The following is a 15,677-nucleotide window of genomic DNA, read 5'->3' as shown; positions in this document are numbered from 1 at the left end:
ACCATGCATGTGCAACAGGCACATAGACCACAAGGATGAAAACAGATGTGCAAACGAGATGAATGCATGACCAACACACCACCCATCCAGTCCAAGGGGTGAACCATGCTCTGATACCACTCTGTGATATCAAATGTGACCCAAAGAGAGCACAACCCGCTATGATACCACTTTATATCACCCTCCTCCCACATCTACCCAAGTAACCGACCAACTAGGGTAAAGATGTGATGAGAGGCCACTATGATATGAATCAACCTCCAAAGTCATGTTAATAAAGTGGAACTGATGGAAACACACCATATAGTCCTTCAACATCAGCATTAGGACCCTCATGAACCATCCCAACCTTTTTCCAATTATTCCCTGGGTCCCGCTGATATTTTAGACCACTTGACCCCAAGATGCTCCTATGATATGGGCATGAAAACGTCCAAGAGGCTCTAGATGCTCTCATGAAAAGGCATGCCAACGTCCAGGAACTAAATCTCACAGTGCTATGCCAACATCCCTAGGATTTGAGCCACTTTTTCAGGCCCAGAGCCCAAGTCACTACCTACTCTCAGAACAACAAGATAATAAGGAAATGGAAACACAAATGCAATTACTTGAATAAGACCTTGATTGGACCCCTACTAACCATGAAAAACATTTCTTCAAGCATATCACACATATGTAATCTATAGGTGTAAGTGACAGATCTAAGAATAGGGGTCTCATACTCATCAGAGAATCATTAAGAAGAATTGATGCTTCAACAAATTAGCTGACTTTTCATCCATTAGGTCATAGATATATTGTTCATTCATTTACAAGTAAAAACACGATGAGAGCCATACATAGCTACTGTCATAAAACACATACATAACCAACATAATAGCAACAAAAATACCAAGGAAATCACAACCATATGATCCACATATAAACAAGTATAATACTCATAAAATAACAAGGAGAAATAACCTCATATTATTGATGCAAAGGCCAACCAGTTGTGGGACTTCCACAAACCACCCAATCATAGACATGGCTGAGCCAAAACTCTCTTCAACCAGTCACCCCCATGCCATATTCCAAGCATGAATGTGGGATCTCATAAAACACATCAATCCAAAACCATCCAGGGCTTTGAGAGGCCAACCACCTCAAACCATAAAATTTTGTTTCCACCTCATGGTCGTCCATCACTAAACCATCACCAGATTGGTCTCTATCCAAGCCTTCTAGGGCTCCAGAGAATTTGTTCCAACCAAGGCTTGAGGACTAGTAACTAAACCTCCAAGGGTTATAGAGTGTTTTTCCAACCAAGGCTCCTGGACTGATAACTCAACCCAAGTTGTTAGAGGGCTCTAGATCATTTTTCCAACCAGGGCTCTAGGAATTAGTAACTCAACCCAAGCTAAGGAAACATGAGAACCAACTATAAAACAAAGAAAAATGAACCCACAACACCATGGCTATCTAGGAAATGGAAAGACTAGGCAAATCCACTATCAATCTAGGCAATCCTCCATGTCAGTGATAGATCAGGACCAATAAACCACATGCATATGCCATGCATGCCAAAACTAGTGAGGAAAACATACATGCAACTCGGTACCTGCAAGAAAAACCTGTTGTAGCTACTAATCCTAATGTCCTCTTACACTTTCCTGCTCTTCCTTTTCCTTCTTGCTCCAAAAATCCAAGTATGCCACACCCTTCAAGAGTGCTCTAATAAAAATCTAAGTGTCCAAGAATGAGAGAGAGAGAGGAAAATGAGAGAGATCCAAAATTGAACTGACCAAGATTACCCACTAATCCTCATAAGCCTTTTTGTTAATGAGGCCTTTCTTTTCTTCAATTTCCATTATTTTCCTTCATTTTCCTCCTCACATGCAACTTGTGACCTTTCATCTCCCCTTTCTCCTAATTTTCATTATTTTCATATATAAATGCCACTAAATTCCATTTTTCCTTTCCAAAACCTTTGTCATCGCCTTTTCCAATTTCCTTAGCTATAATAATCGAAATGAACACCCACTAGGATGTTTTTCCAATCATTAAACTTGGAATATGTGTCCCATGACCATGGTCTTATATATTTTACATGATTTTTTACCAGGGTTGTTACACTAACACCTATTTGAGATGTGAAATGTGTTCCCCCTAGAGCTATAAACCAATATATCATCCAAATACACTATAATGAATGAATCTAACTATGGGCGCAAAGCATCATTCATCAGTCTCATATAAGTATGAGAAAAAATATTTCAGCGAAAATCACATGATAGTACATTTGTCGACGTGTTTCGAACCAACAAGTGTGGTTCATCGTCAGGACAAGTTGAAGAATCAGATCATGGCAATATTTAAATAGGGAGATCATACTTACCAACGGCTAGGATTGACTGAAAAAACGGCTATATTAGACTGGACTGGGCCAATGGCTATAATTGACCCAAAAACGGCTATATTTAATTAAAATAATATTATTATGTTAAAAAGTATCTTATTTAATTTTTTTAAATAAATAAATAAATAAAAATTCCAACCAATATGAGTAAAAAATCTAGGGAATGTGATAAAATTGTATTATTATTAATAGAATAATTTTAATTAGAATTATTCTTATTATTAATGGCTAGGGTGCCTCCTTAATATAAATTAATTAGTAAAATACTAATAGATTAGTGTGTAAGGATTTAGTAATTATATATTAGAAGGTAAAATAGTATTCCAATATTAGAAAATTTAAGAATTATTTTAAGATATTTCAATAATTAGTTAACCAAAGTTATTAATCGAAAAGAATTAGGTGTTAATTAAACTAATAATAATTAATGTTATAATATTCTTATAAGGATGTTATATTATTAATCTTATTAATGATGGTATGTGTAACCGATTAGTATAAATTTAATATCGAGATTATTTAATAAGTATTACTAGATCTAGGGATGTTAGTAAATAGAGGGGGTTTAGTAATAACTAATATAATAATAATTATTGTTATACTAAATCATTTGTATTAGTTAAGAAAAGGTAATATCTATATTAATATTTAATGTATATTATTAGTAATATTAACAAAAAATAATGATATTAGTTATTATTATACTCTAGTTATAGTATTATTCTAATTATTAATAGTTTTAGGAAAATAAGTGATAGTAAGGAATTAATGTATTATTATAGTATAATTTAAATGAAGGGTAACCCATTAATATGAATTTATTGGTAAAGTTGCAAACATATCATAGGAAAATAGACAAATAAGGGTAAGGAAAGGAAGACACGATTAGGAAGAGAGGGAAGGAATCTAGCAACTATTGATCTTCCAATCGCCGTCTCTATTGAGATTGCCAGGTCTTCTTTCAATCTCAATGGCTTCCCTAAGAAGATGTTAGATCATCTTCAAAATAGTGGAAGCTATAAAAAACTTCCCAAGAACCCCCTTAAGAATATTTCTAGGACTGTGGCTCTTGCCATCAAATCCTGTAACTCTGTGAATTCCCTTTGCCATAAGCTCATTAAGAGCAATCCCGTTACTCCGAGGATCTATGGGCTTCCAAAATTTCAAAAGGAAGGGGTCCCCCTAAGACCCATTGTCAACACTATTGGTGGTCCTACCTACCTTTTGGCTAAATTCCTTGCCCTTAAACTGAAACCCTTAGTTGGCCATACAGAGTCCTTTGTCAAAGACTCTGCTTCCTTTGTTGAGGAACTCAAGGGCATGAAGCTTGACCCTGGAGACATTCTTGTTAGGTTTGATGTTGTCTCCCTTTACACTTGCATCCCTATAAGGGAGGCAATGGAGGTGATTAACCACCTAACATATCTTGACACTGCGTAGTTAGTTGAGATCTTTCTCACTTCCACTTTCTTTAGTTTTGAAGGTGAGTTCTTTGAACAGACCTGTGGCGTTGCCATGGGCTCACCCCTGTCCCCTGTTGTTGCTAATCTCTTTATGGAAGATTTTGAATCCAAAGCTCTGGCCTCAGCCCGACTCCTTCCTAAACTTTGGAAAAGATTTGTAGATGACACTAATGTCATCTGGTCTCATGGTCAAGAAGAGTTATATCTCTTCTTCAATCATCTTAATAGTCAATCCTCAGCCATTAAGTTCACCAAGGAACAGGAAGTCAATGGTTGCCTCCCTTTCCTTGATATTCTTATTTCTAAGAATATTGATGGTTCCCTCTCCCACCAAGTGTTTTGAAAGAAAACACATACAGAGCAGTATCTTCATGCTAGTTCTCATCATTTCCCGGCTCAAAAGTTGGGAATTCTCAACACCCTCGCTACTCGTGCCCTAAGGATCTCGGATGAAAAGAGCTTTGAGAAAGAGAAATCCCATCTCCTTAATGTCTTTGTTGAGAACGGTTATAGTAGGCACCTTGGTCAAAAAGCTTTCCTTAAAGCTTCCAGAAATTCGATGGTTAAAAAAGAACCCAAAGAATGAATTCCAGGAGTCCATCTTCCTTTTGTTCAAGGGACCACTGATAAGATTGCGAAGATTCTTAGGAAGCATAATATTCCCTCGACCTTTAGACCCCTTAACACCATTCGTAAACCCCTTCGCTCAGTAAAGGATCCTATCAACCCTATGGATATGAAAGGTGTTTATATTATTCCTTGTTCATGTCGAACCCCCTACATTGGTGAGACTGGTCGCTTTATTAATCAAAGGATTAATGAGCACGTAGCGGACATTAGACACAGGAGAACCAAATCTTCTGCATTAGTAGAGCATGTGGAAAGAACCAATCATCATGTTTGTATTGAGGAGGGCAATGCTATTGCTAGAGTTGTGCAGTTCCATCATCGAAAATTTAGGGAAGCAATTGAGATTGAAAGAAGACCTAGCAATCTCAATAGAGACGACGGTTGGAAGATCAATAGTTTTTTTATTCCTACCCTTTCTTCCTAATCGTGTCTTCCCTTCCTCTCCCCTCCCTCTATTCATTTCATAATGGGATCTAAATAATTCCCACCCCACCCGCTCCCCCCCACCCACTTTTTTTACCCTTAGCCTGCTTTCTTGAACCCTACTCCTTTGATCCTCTTAATAATATCACCCTTATTTATCTATTTTCGTATGATATGTTTACAACTTTACCAATAAATTCATATTAATGGGTTACCCTTCATTTAAATTATACTATAATAATACATTAAATCCTTACTATCACTAATTTTCCTAAAACTATTAATGATTAGAATAATACTATAACTAGAATATAATAATAACTAATATCATTAGTTTTGGTTAATATTACTAATAATATACATATTACCTTTTCTTAACTAATCCAAATGATTTAGTATAACAATAATTATTATTATATTAGTTATTACTAGACCCCCTCTATTTACTAACATCCCTAGATCTAGTAATACTTATTCCCATTAAATAACCTCGATATTAAATTTATACTAATCGGTTACACATACCATCATTAATAAGATTAATAATATAACATCATTATAAGAATATTATAACATTAATTATTATTAGTTTAATTAACACCTAATTCTTTTCGATTAATAACTTTGGTTAACTTATTATTGAAATATCTTAAAATAATTCTTAAATTTTCTAATATTGGAATAATATTTTACCTTCTAATATATAATTATTAAATCCTTACACACTAATCTATTAGTGTTTTACTAATTAATTTATATTAAGGAGGCACCCTAGCCATTAATAATAAGAATAATTCTAATTAAAATTATTCTATTAATAATAATACAATTTTATCACATTCCCTAGATTTTTCACTCATATTGGTTGGAATTTTTATTTATTTATTTATAAAAAAATTAAATAAGATACTGTTTAACATAATAATATCATTTTAATTAAATATAGCCGTTTCTGGGTCAATTATAGCCGTTGGCCCGGTCCAGTCTAATATAGCCGTTTTTCAGTGAATCCTAACCATTGGTAAGTACGATCTCCCTATTTAAGATAGAGCCATGATTTGATTCTTCAACTTGTCCTGACGATGAACCACACTTGTTGGTTCGAAACATGTCGACCAATGTACTATCATGTCATTTTCGCCGAAATATTTTTTTCTCATAACTTGCTATGGATCACAGAAGCCTCAATTCAACTCATAAAAGTAGTTGGTGCATTACTTAAACCAAAAGGAATCACCAACTAGTCATACAAACCTTGCCTTCTCTTAAAGGCAGTGTTCCAGGTGTCTTCTTCTTTGATAGGTACCTAGCTAGTGGTATCCCAATTTGAGATCTAACTTGGTGAAGTACTTGGCATATTGCAACTGGTCTAACAAATCATGATCAATCTCGGGAAGAGGGTATTGATTATTAAGTGTAATCTTGTTCAAATCTCTATAGTCAATACACATTTTCTAAGTCTCATCCTTCTTGGGTACAATGATGATAGGTGACCCATAGGGTGAGGTGCTTGGTCGAATTACTCCCTTCTCTAGCAACTGTTGCAACTGCTTCCAAAACATACTCTCTATACAACCCAATATTTGATAATGGGGATTCAAGAAAAAATTGCATCTCATGCTCTACTTCCCTCTTAGGTGGTGTCCCTTTATGCTCTTGGAACATTCCTCTGTATGCCTATAAAAACTCCTCCAACTGATGTTTTGTCTCTTTGGTACACCCTTCCAGGGATTCCTTTACTCTTACCGATTAATCACCCAAATGATTCTCTCATAAGGAAAGCAGAATATATTTCTTACTTGTGCTAATCAAGTTTTTGGCTTGGTTGTCACTTACCAGTGAGATATTTTATTTACCTTTATGTGCATTTATGATGAACAACTTCCCATCCTTGATCAGGTGGTACTAGTTTTCTCTCCTCATGAAGACCGCGTCCCTCATGTACATGTAGGGGCTTCTAAACACTACACCACACACATCAATAGGTACTACTTCTAACTCCACTTCATCAAGAAAAATATGCACTTACAACAAATTTGATATTACACTATTTCCATTGCATTGATGATGATATTGTTCTTTCTATATAGTTTCATATCTTGTTGAATCATGATTTAAATTTGAAAATTGTTATGATTTTATGGGGTGAATTTAACATGGAAATAATGAAATGCAATTATCAAAGAAAAGAACAATATAGCCCAATGAAAAATTAACATAATGACATTTAACTAACACATCACTATGTATATACATTTCACTGATATATAGAGCATATTGAGTATTATTGTGTTAATTGACCAAAGATAAACCACTCCTCAAAATCACAAGACCAGGAACCTTTATCGTCATCAATCCATGCATTCAAAAGGCATTTATATGACATAGTACACATTCCTATAGCATTCACAACATATAGGGAATAGTTATATTATTTTTAAGGACTTGGAAACTGATATTGGGAATCTAATTTTCCACCCAACCGTAGATAAGTTACAACCAAATATTTCCTGCAGTTTTCACCCCCCATCCATATTTCAAAGCTTGGGGGAGATTGCTCAAGGGATTCACACTTAACACCATTGGGAGTCCATACATTCACCAATCTCCACCCAACAACCAACACTTGATTAATCATATTTTTTTCTAATCCCAAGAAATCTCCTTCCCTAATCTCTTAAATTTGTGTCCCATCTTAGGCTTATGTATTTTATTTAATGCCTTATTACATTGTTTATAAGAGGGGAATTTTCCCAAAGGGGTTGTCACATAGATGATTTTTATAATTATATAACTAGTAAAATCATTTCTTTTTCTTTTTCTTCATTTTTGAAAAGAATTCATAAGTTACTTCATCAATTGCTTCTTTCCCTTTTGTCCTTATGGCCTTTGTAGATCTCATTGATGACCTGGTGTTCTCATGATGTCACTAGTGCTGCCACAAGAGGGGCGGATCATCAACTATGATAAGAAAGAAATGTTAAATTGATATTTTTTTTATTGTTATTACAAGTATTTAATTAATAAAAATAACATTAGAGTGTTATTTACCTGCTTCAATAATAGGGTTATGCATAGTTTTGGATGTAGCCATATGTTCCTGTTCTTGTGTAGCCTCATCCTGTACATGCTCTGGAGTTGAAATAAGAAAGGACTTAATACATAATTTGAAATTAAACATTTTTAATTGTAATACATATTGCATTTTCCATAGAACATGAAATACGTCCATTACTAAGTTACAAACCACCTGTATAAGGTGAAACTCCATTGACACTAGTGATCCCATGCTAGTGACATGGGTAGATCCAGGAAAACATGCTTTAAAATGTGCAATGTCACTATCATCATCCCATGCACATTTTGGCCTATGTTTCTTAAGGGAAGTAGTAATGGCATGAACCCTATGTAGTGTACCAGTCTGAGTGGCTGGCGTGTCACTTAGAGGTGAAGATTGAAAATTAGTATCAGTATGATGTTGCGCGGGTGTAGGAATGGCACTTAGTTCCAACACTGACATCTGTAGGCCTACACTGAGGATCAAGCTCATCCAAAAACTCCTGTAAAAAATAAAGAATTTTTTATTTTTATTTTTATAAAGGACTTCTAAAAGTATAAAAATAAAAATCGAAAATAAATAAATAGGGTAATTAAATATCTTCATGCTTACGCCATAGTGATGAATCTTTTGCATCAAAATTTTATTAATTTCCTTTGTTGATTGTGTCTTTTACTGAATATCAACCAAAGAAGTGAGATGGTTATTTGATCTTTTTAGAAGCTTCTTTATTGTTTGCATTGGATCTGTGGAGGAATAGATTTCTTCATCTGCAATCTCTTTTTTCAGGATGATCTATGGCATACTATAACATTGTTTTTTCCCCTTATCACACTTGGGAAATGGTGTTTCCAAGAATACAATGTCATTATTACCATTCATAAGCACATTTTACATGAATACAGAAAGAAATAAATGCCAAAATACTTTGCTTCCCCAAACCAAAAAAAAAAAGTCATCAAAAGGCTTAAGAGGGTCAGGACAACATGTATATGAAGCTCTGTATCTTAGCAGAGAGGTCTCATTTTTCCCATTCAAAAAATTAACCCTAAATTCAACCTTCCCTAGCCAATAATTTACCTTGAAAAGGGATGAGATTTATTGGCTAGTTTGAGAGATTTGGCTAGCCCTAGGTATGAAACCCTTAGTCACCATCTGATAGCGAATGGTAGTCAGTAATTTAATCCATCCATGGTTGTTAGATTGCATTAAATGGAAAGAAGGGCGAATTTTTTTCTAAGTTTTCCATCCAATATAATGCTTCCATAGTTTATGAATGTTAAAGCTTTAGCTTATGATCGACGTAGGAAATTACTTTTAAGGGATTGATATATGGAAAGGTAAACTTCTACGAACAAAATAATTGATAAGACTTCAAAAAATTTGTACATATTATGTCGATTTTTATGAAAATGAAAAATAAAAATGAAAGGCCCCCAAATTTTAAAATGAAAGAATCAAGGTTCAGATATGGCTACAACATAATCTTGAAATATCAAAAAAGAACCCAAGGGAGAACACACAATCAAGAAATAAAGATCCAATATGGAGAGGCATCTAAACTTGTTGATCAAAAATCAATTGTATAAGAACTAACCACAACACCTAAGGCAGTGTAGAAACTATATAATGAAGTTAAGGCAGAATCAACAAAATCCTTCTCCATCCTGACCAAGAGAAGGGAATAATAAATAAAGTGATTATTAACCGTCTCTACACAATTTAGGTATTAAAATACCATGTACCTATCCTGCAATACAAGTAACTGAAAGCATTAACAATTAAGACTATGGTTTTTAGCATGCACATAGAGGGTAAAAAAATAGTGTTTTTACCATGGACACGGATGGTAAAAAGATTATGTTATTTACCATGGCTTCTCATCCTACTTCGTCGACGTTTCTATGTCTTCTCCTCCTACTTCACTAGTGTTCCTCTAGCTTCTCGTTCGTTTGCAAGGTTAATCCTACATAATGGTCTGGCCATCAGTATTGGCCACATACCATTGAGAAAGGAAGGGGTTCATAATCGCAGTTAGTTGTGAAGGAGGGGGCTAAATGACTGACCAAGGGTTCCACAAAGTTCTTGTAGGGGTGATTTTGACTCCCACATGTGGGTTAATGTAGATTATATATATAATATATAATATATAAATCATTGGTTGGGCGTTTCATAGGGTTCTTGCAGGGGTAATTTTGGCTCCCGCGTGTGGGTTAATGCAGATTATATTTATAATATATATTATATATGTTGATTTATTTGGTGCCAAGATGCATAGAACTGACGAAAACAATACTAGTGGAGGTGGGAAATGACTCCACAATCTAAAGAATAAGGGAGGGAAAAGAAGAGAGAGAGGAGTCTTCACTTAGGAGGGGGAAGGATAAAATGAAATTCCCAAGTAGAGTCATTGGATGTCACATGCAAAGGAATTCTTGCTACTTTTATTAGCAAGTAGATAGTGGAGTCATCAATTAATTTTAGGGAAAATTTGAGAAGTCATAGGGTGAGAAGAGAGATAGATAAAAGGAAGAGATGAAGAACACTAGATTCATTAGGATTTAGAGTTGATTGTATTAATATATGGAAATATTGTAATTATGAAACTTTGTTTAGGTGTCAACAAAAATCAAGTGATCACAACAAGTTAGCAAAGGAAAATCAATAAGATAGGGTTGATTAGCCACAATTCCTTTTATGATATAATCAACCCAAGCATTGTAGATGAATTAAAGAGAAAAAGGAAAGAACTCACCTTGATGAGGCTTGATGTAGGTGTTGAAGCCTCTTGGTCTAAGGATAAGAGTCATGATAGGCCTCAAAGAGAGTGTTTAACCTCTCGAATGGACCTCTAAATATATCTCACTATCCTCATATAATAGACGTGATTTATCTCCAACACAATATACTATATAACAATAGTTCTACTACACAAATAATGTAACAATAAAGTGTTTAATGGTGATTGAGAATTCGTTGTGAAGGTTTGATATCTCCCTCACCCTAGATTTTATGGAACTTCCCAAGAGTTGGAGGAGTTGAATTGTTCGAGGTATGAAAGGGAAAATCCTATGATTCTACCTTAGCATGAAGAAAGAAGCCTTGAAGGTTAAGACCAACCTATAGTAAGAGATCCCTATAGATGTTGTGTTGGATAAGATAGGTAATGAGTTACAATTAAAGAGAATTAAATAAGAGATAGTAAGATAGATCAAAGTTTGACACCAATTCAAGTGTAACTACAATATGGGTTCTAAAATATAGAATATTTAAAGAGTTGAGGGGAGAAATTACAAAGAGGAATGGAGTAGGGAAAATAGGCAAGGGAACGACCACAAGGAATAGGTGAAAATTAAAGTAACCATTGGAGAGAATTATTTGTATAGAAAATGTAAAATTGTGTGATTTAAACATAATATCAAGTATGTGAGGCCATACCATGATAAATTCCCCAAAATACAGGCTTTCTATTTTATGTGTATCAATACATAATTCTGGTACTTTTAGGAAGGCTATGGTTCACTTAACATTTCGAGAGTAAGAAAAGTTTGAATAATTTGAACCCATAAACAATAAACATAAATGAATATGGGTATTTGGGTACATATAAAGAAGATTCCCAGGTAACTATGAACCAAAAATGGGATTGCACATCAAATTGGATGGCGAGTACCTGATTAATTGAGCTAACCCTCGGGGCTAAATACATACCATGTTAAATTTTTCATTTTATTGTTTAATTCTTCGTGTGAGTTGTATTTGAGTCTAAAAAACCTCTCATGCCATCAACACATGAACTTATTATAACCATGTCAAATTGCAATGCATACAAGCACAAAAGGAAAAAAAATTAACATTGGCCCTAGTCACAACCCCATCTGTGCAAGGTCAATTAATGAATGCATAATTTCCCTTTATTGGTAAATTGTAAGTGAATTTAACATTTACTTAACCTCGAGAGCATGGAGATAATTCAATCCATGAACTCTCAATAGAAAATTAAGGTGCTTTAATGACAGGTACTCAAAAAATTAAGCTAACCCTTAGGGCTAAATACATACCATGAGAAGGACACTAAAAAATAATAAATAATTTCATCTCCTTGACATTATAGTATATTTCTGTCATTTGATTTTCAAATTCTTCACGTGAGCTATATTTGAGTCTCAAAACCATCCCATACCATCAACACATGCATCAACTATAACTATGTCAAATTTCAATTCATACAAGCACAAATTGAAAAAAAATCAATGTTGCCCCATTCACAACCCCCTCTATGCGGGGTCAATTAATGAAAGTACAATTTCTGGTTATGGCTAAATTTTAAGTGAATTGAAAATTTATCTAACCTTGAGAGCATGGCAAGAATTCAACCCATGACATCTCAATAGAAAACTAAGGTGCTTTAACAATGGGTACTTAACCAATTGGAGTTGATGGTATAAATCTAAATGAACTTCTCTTGACCCTCAATAATAATATATTCTCTACCAATTAGGGCCAACCACATGAAGGTGGAAGCTCATATGGCCCCTCTCCGCCATAATATTCCTTGTATTAACCATGGTAAATTCATTAGCATTCTTACTAGCAGTTCTATCAGGATCATGTTCATTCATTCGTAGTTTGTACAACCTGACATAAAAAATAACTATTTTGAAGGATTTAAAGTCACAATCAAGTATATCTTCCAAATACCCATAGTATCAATTTTCAGTGGCTTATGGATGTCTTTCACTTCTAGAGGAAACATTAGTAACCTAAAATACTTGTTGGGCATGGCTCAACTTGGTCCAAGTTTTGGGTAAAATACCCCATGAAAGAAGGTGCGAACCGCACAGAGCTGGTGAATATATATTCATCACACGGAATTTTAGGGATTATGGGATGGGATAAAATGCTTATTTTGTAATGGGTATTGGGTAGTAGTCCTTGTTTTATGGATCCATGGTATGTGGACCATAGTTTTTATATACATGAATTGTATAAAAGGATATGTAATACCTTATCAAAAAGGAATCATATAGAAGACAAGTAATGAAATATCATTAAATCTCTTTTTTCGCATATGTAGTCTGTAGTTTTGGGAGAAGGCTCCATAATTGAGTGCGTGGAGACCTTGAAGAGTCTACAACTGAGTGCGAAGACCACCTATAGCTAGGTGCATAGATCAGAAAAGGGAATGTAATTGAAGATATATTTAATAAAGAAGAAGTTTTGGCAAAGTATTGTATCTATGTATATGTTAATTGTCTACTGTTATGTATCTGATTATGTATGCTTTTTACTAAATTATGTGAAGATCTATAAGATATACTGTTAGGTGTTAGAGTTTATGTGTTTATGTAAACTAATCATCTGCACAAAGTTCTTATGCATGAAAAGTTATAAGAGTGATATACAGTAGAAGTAAATAGATGACACAACTTCACAGATATCCCTTCGGTTGCAGAAACCTAGTTTTGAAACCTCCCATAACTGCTTTGGGCGAATCAACGACTTGCTTGCGGGTCATTGCTGGAAGGGCCAGTTGTTGAGGGCTTTGTTGGTGCGCAACACACTATGAACCTGGGTCAAGCCCCCTCAAACCAAAAAATGGTTCTGTTGTTGGGACCAAGATCTTCTTAAAGGGATATGATTTGGCGTCCATCGAAGAAAGAACTCCAGGAGTGGGTCGAATAGAAAGAAAGAGAATTTGTAGAAAAGGAAAACAGAAAATTGTGTTTATCTACTGAAGCTTGGTTGTAGAGATATATCTTTGAAGATCAATACGATATTTTCTTTGGTTCATTCCACATTGAATTTCTTGAGTGGATATCTAAGTTAGTTTAGCATAAGAATTGTTTCAAAGGCGATGAACCTAAGAAGTGGAATCCTCATTTGATACAGAAGCTCAAGAGAATCTCTAACAGTATCTCAAGGGTTGTTGATTTCTGGATTGATAGCATTTTGGGAGGATTTATCACTAAGTTCACGATTGACCAAATCATTTCCTATAACGAAGCTGAACGAAGATTCTTCAAAGGACCACGAGGTAATTTTTTAAATTCTCTGAAGCTTTGGATTAAAATGTTATTGTGTGAAAAAGGGATTCTGCGGATGCAGTTAGATTAATGTTTGGGAAAAGAAGAAATAAGATCGAAACAGGAGCTATGAAAAGTGGAAAATGATATGGAATAGATTCGAAGAATTTTATTGAGGCTGACTATAGCCCTGTGTTGGGATCTGATAACGAAGCAGAAATAAGTAACCCTACAACCCTACGATATTCCCCCACCCATCTTGAAGGTGTCTCGAAGTCATGGATTAAAAAGAACTAGGGCGTCTTTGGGATTCCCAATCCATCCACCCCCCTCACACCCCATCCCCCTCCCCATAGTTTTCCTACACCTCCACCTCCACCTCCACCTCCCCCTCCACCTAGCCCTACAAGAAGAAGAAGAAGAACTGATGACATTAAGCTACATGTCTTTAGAAAGATGGGAATAAAGGATCCTGACCAGTTTTGGTTTGTAGTTGATGCAGTATGGATGGCAAGAAAAAATTAATAATGATGATGTAAATAAGGTGCAACTTGTCACATCGCTGAGGGAGAGAGCATTGACATGGTATATGAAATACTCCGTGAGTAATTCAGATGCTACCTTTGACGAAATTAAGAAGGCCTTGGTATCAGATTTCAAGAAACCAAAATCAAAATTGTAGTGTATCACAGACCTGAAAGAGATCAAGCAAGCATTGATTGAATCTGTGCGGGAATTGGACCAACGATTCAAGGTTTTGATGGGTAAAGTGAGCTTTGAGATGCCCCCACAACAACATAAGGAATGGTTCATAGTTGTGCTATTACCACATATTAGGTTACCATTGATGCATCAGAAGATCGAGATGGAAATTGAAGCACTGGAGATTGCGATGAAGCTGGAAGCCTTGCTGATTGGAGATACTCACACATAAGTAAAACATATAAAAAATGAGCTAGCTATGATGACCCTGAAATTGCAGGATCTAAAGGAAGGTAAAGAAGTCAGAACAGAAAGGCCAGACGTTTGGTGTACAAAGTGCAAAGTGGAAGGTTACTATAGGGATCAATGCCCAGTATTCAGAGATTATATTGCAAGTGGAGTGCCTAATGCAATAACTCAGGGTCTGTGGTACAAAATTTGTAGGACGTGAGGTCAACATTTCTCTCAATACTGCTATCTGTTACAAAAATATATACAGATCCCAAAAAAACTGTTTTGTAAATTCTTTAGATCAGTAGGCCTTAATGAGAAACATTGCCGAAGTTATGACTTAATGATGGAGCACACTACTGATAGTTATAAACTGCAAGCCGAAGGAAATGTACATGAAGAGTAAGGCTAGTATGCTAGACGAGGAGGATTTCAAGGAGGAGGAGTAGGAGATGGTCGAGAATGAGACCAGATTATTTGCTATAACTGTGGATAGGCAGGACACCTCGCAAGAGATTGTCAGAACTGAATGACCACCTATTGTTACTCTAAGGATTTTGATCATGTCATAGAAGAATGTCCCGTACTCGTTACGAAGATGCACGAAAAAAGAACATAACAGCCTGTAGTGAATGTCCAAATGATGACAGTTGAGCCAAGAGAAGATCAACCGTGCCTTGACATTGTAACAAGAAGCAGGACTGCGACTGGGAATGACAAGGACGATGGAAAAAAGGAATCTGAAG

This window comes from Pinus tabuliformis, chromosome 9 (assembly GCF_031772625.1).
Source record: "Pinus tabuliformis cultivar Carrire ecotype Pingquan chromosome 9, CPIR1, whole genome shotgun sequence".
Classification (NCBI taxonomy): Eukaryota; Viridiplantae; Streptophyta; class Pinopsida; order Pinales; family Pinaceae; genus Pinus; species Pinus tabuliformis.
Note: the sequence above shows the minus strand (reverse complement) of the source record.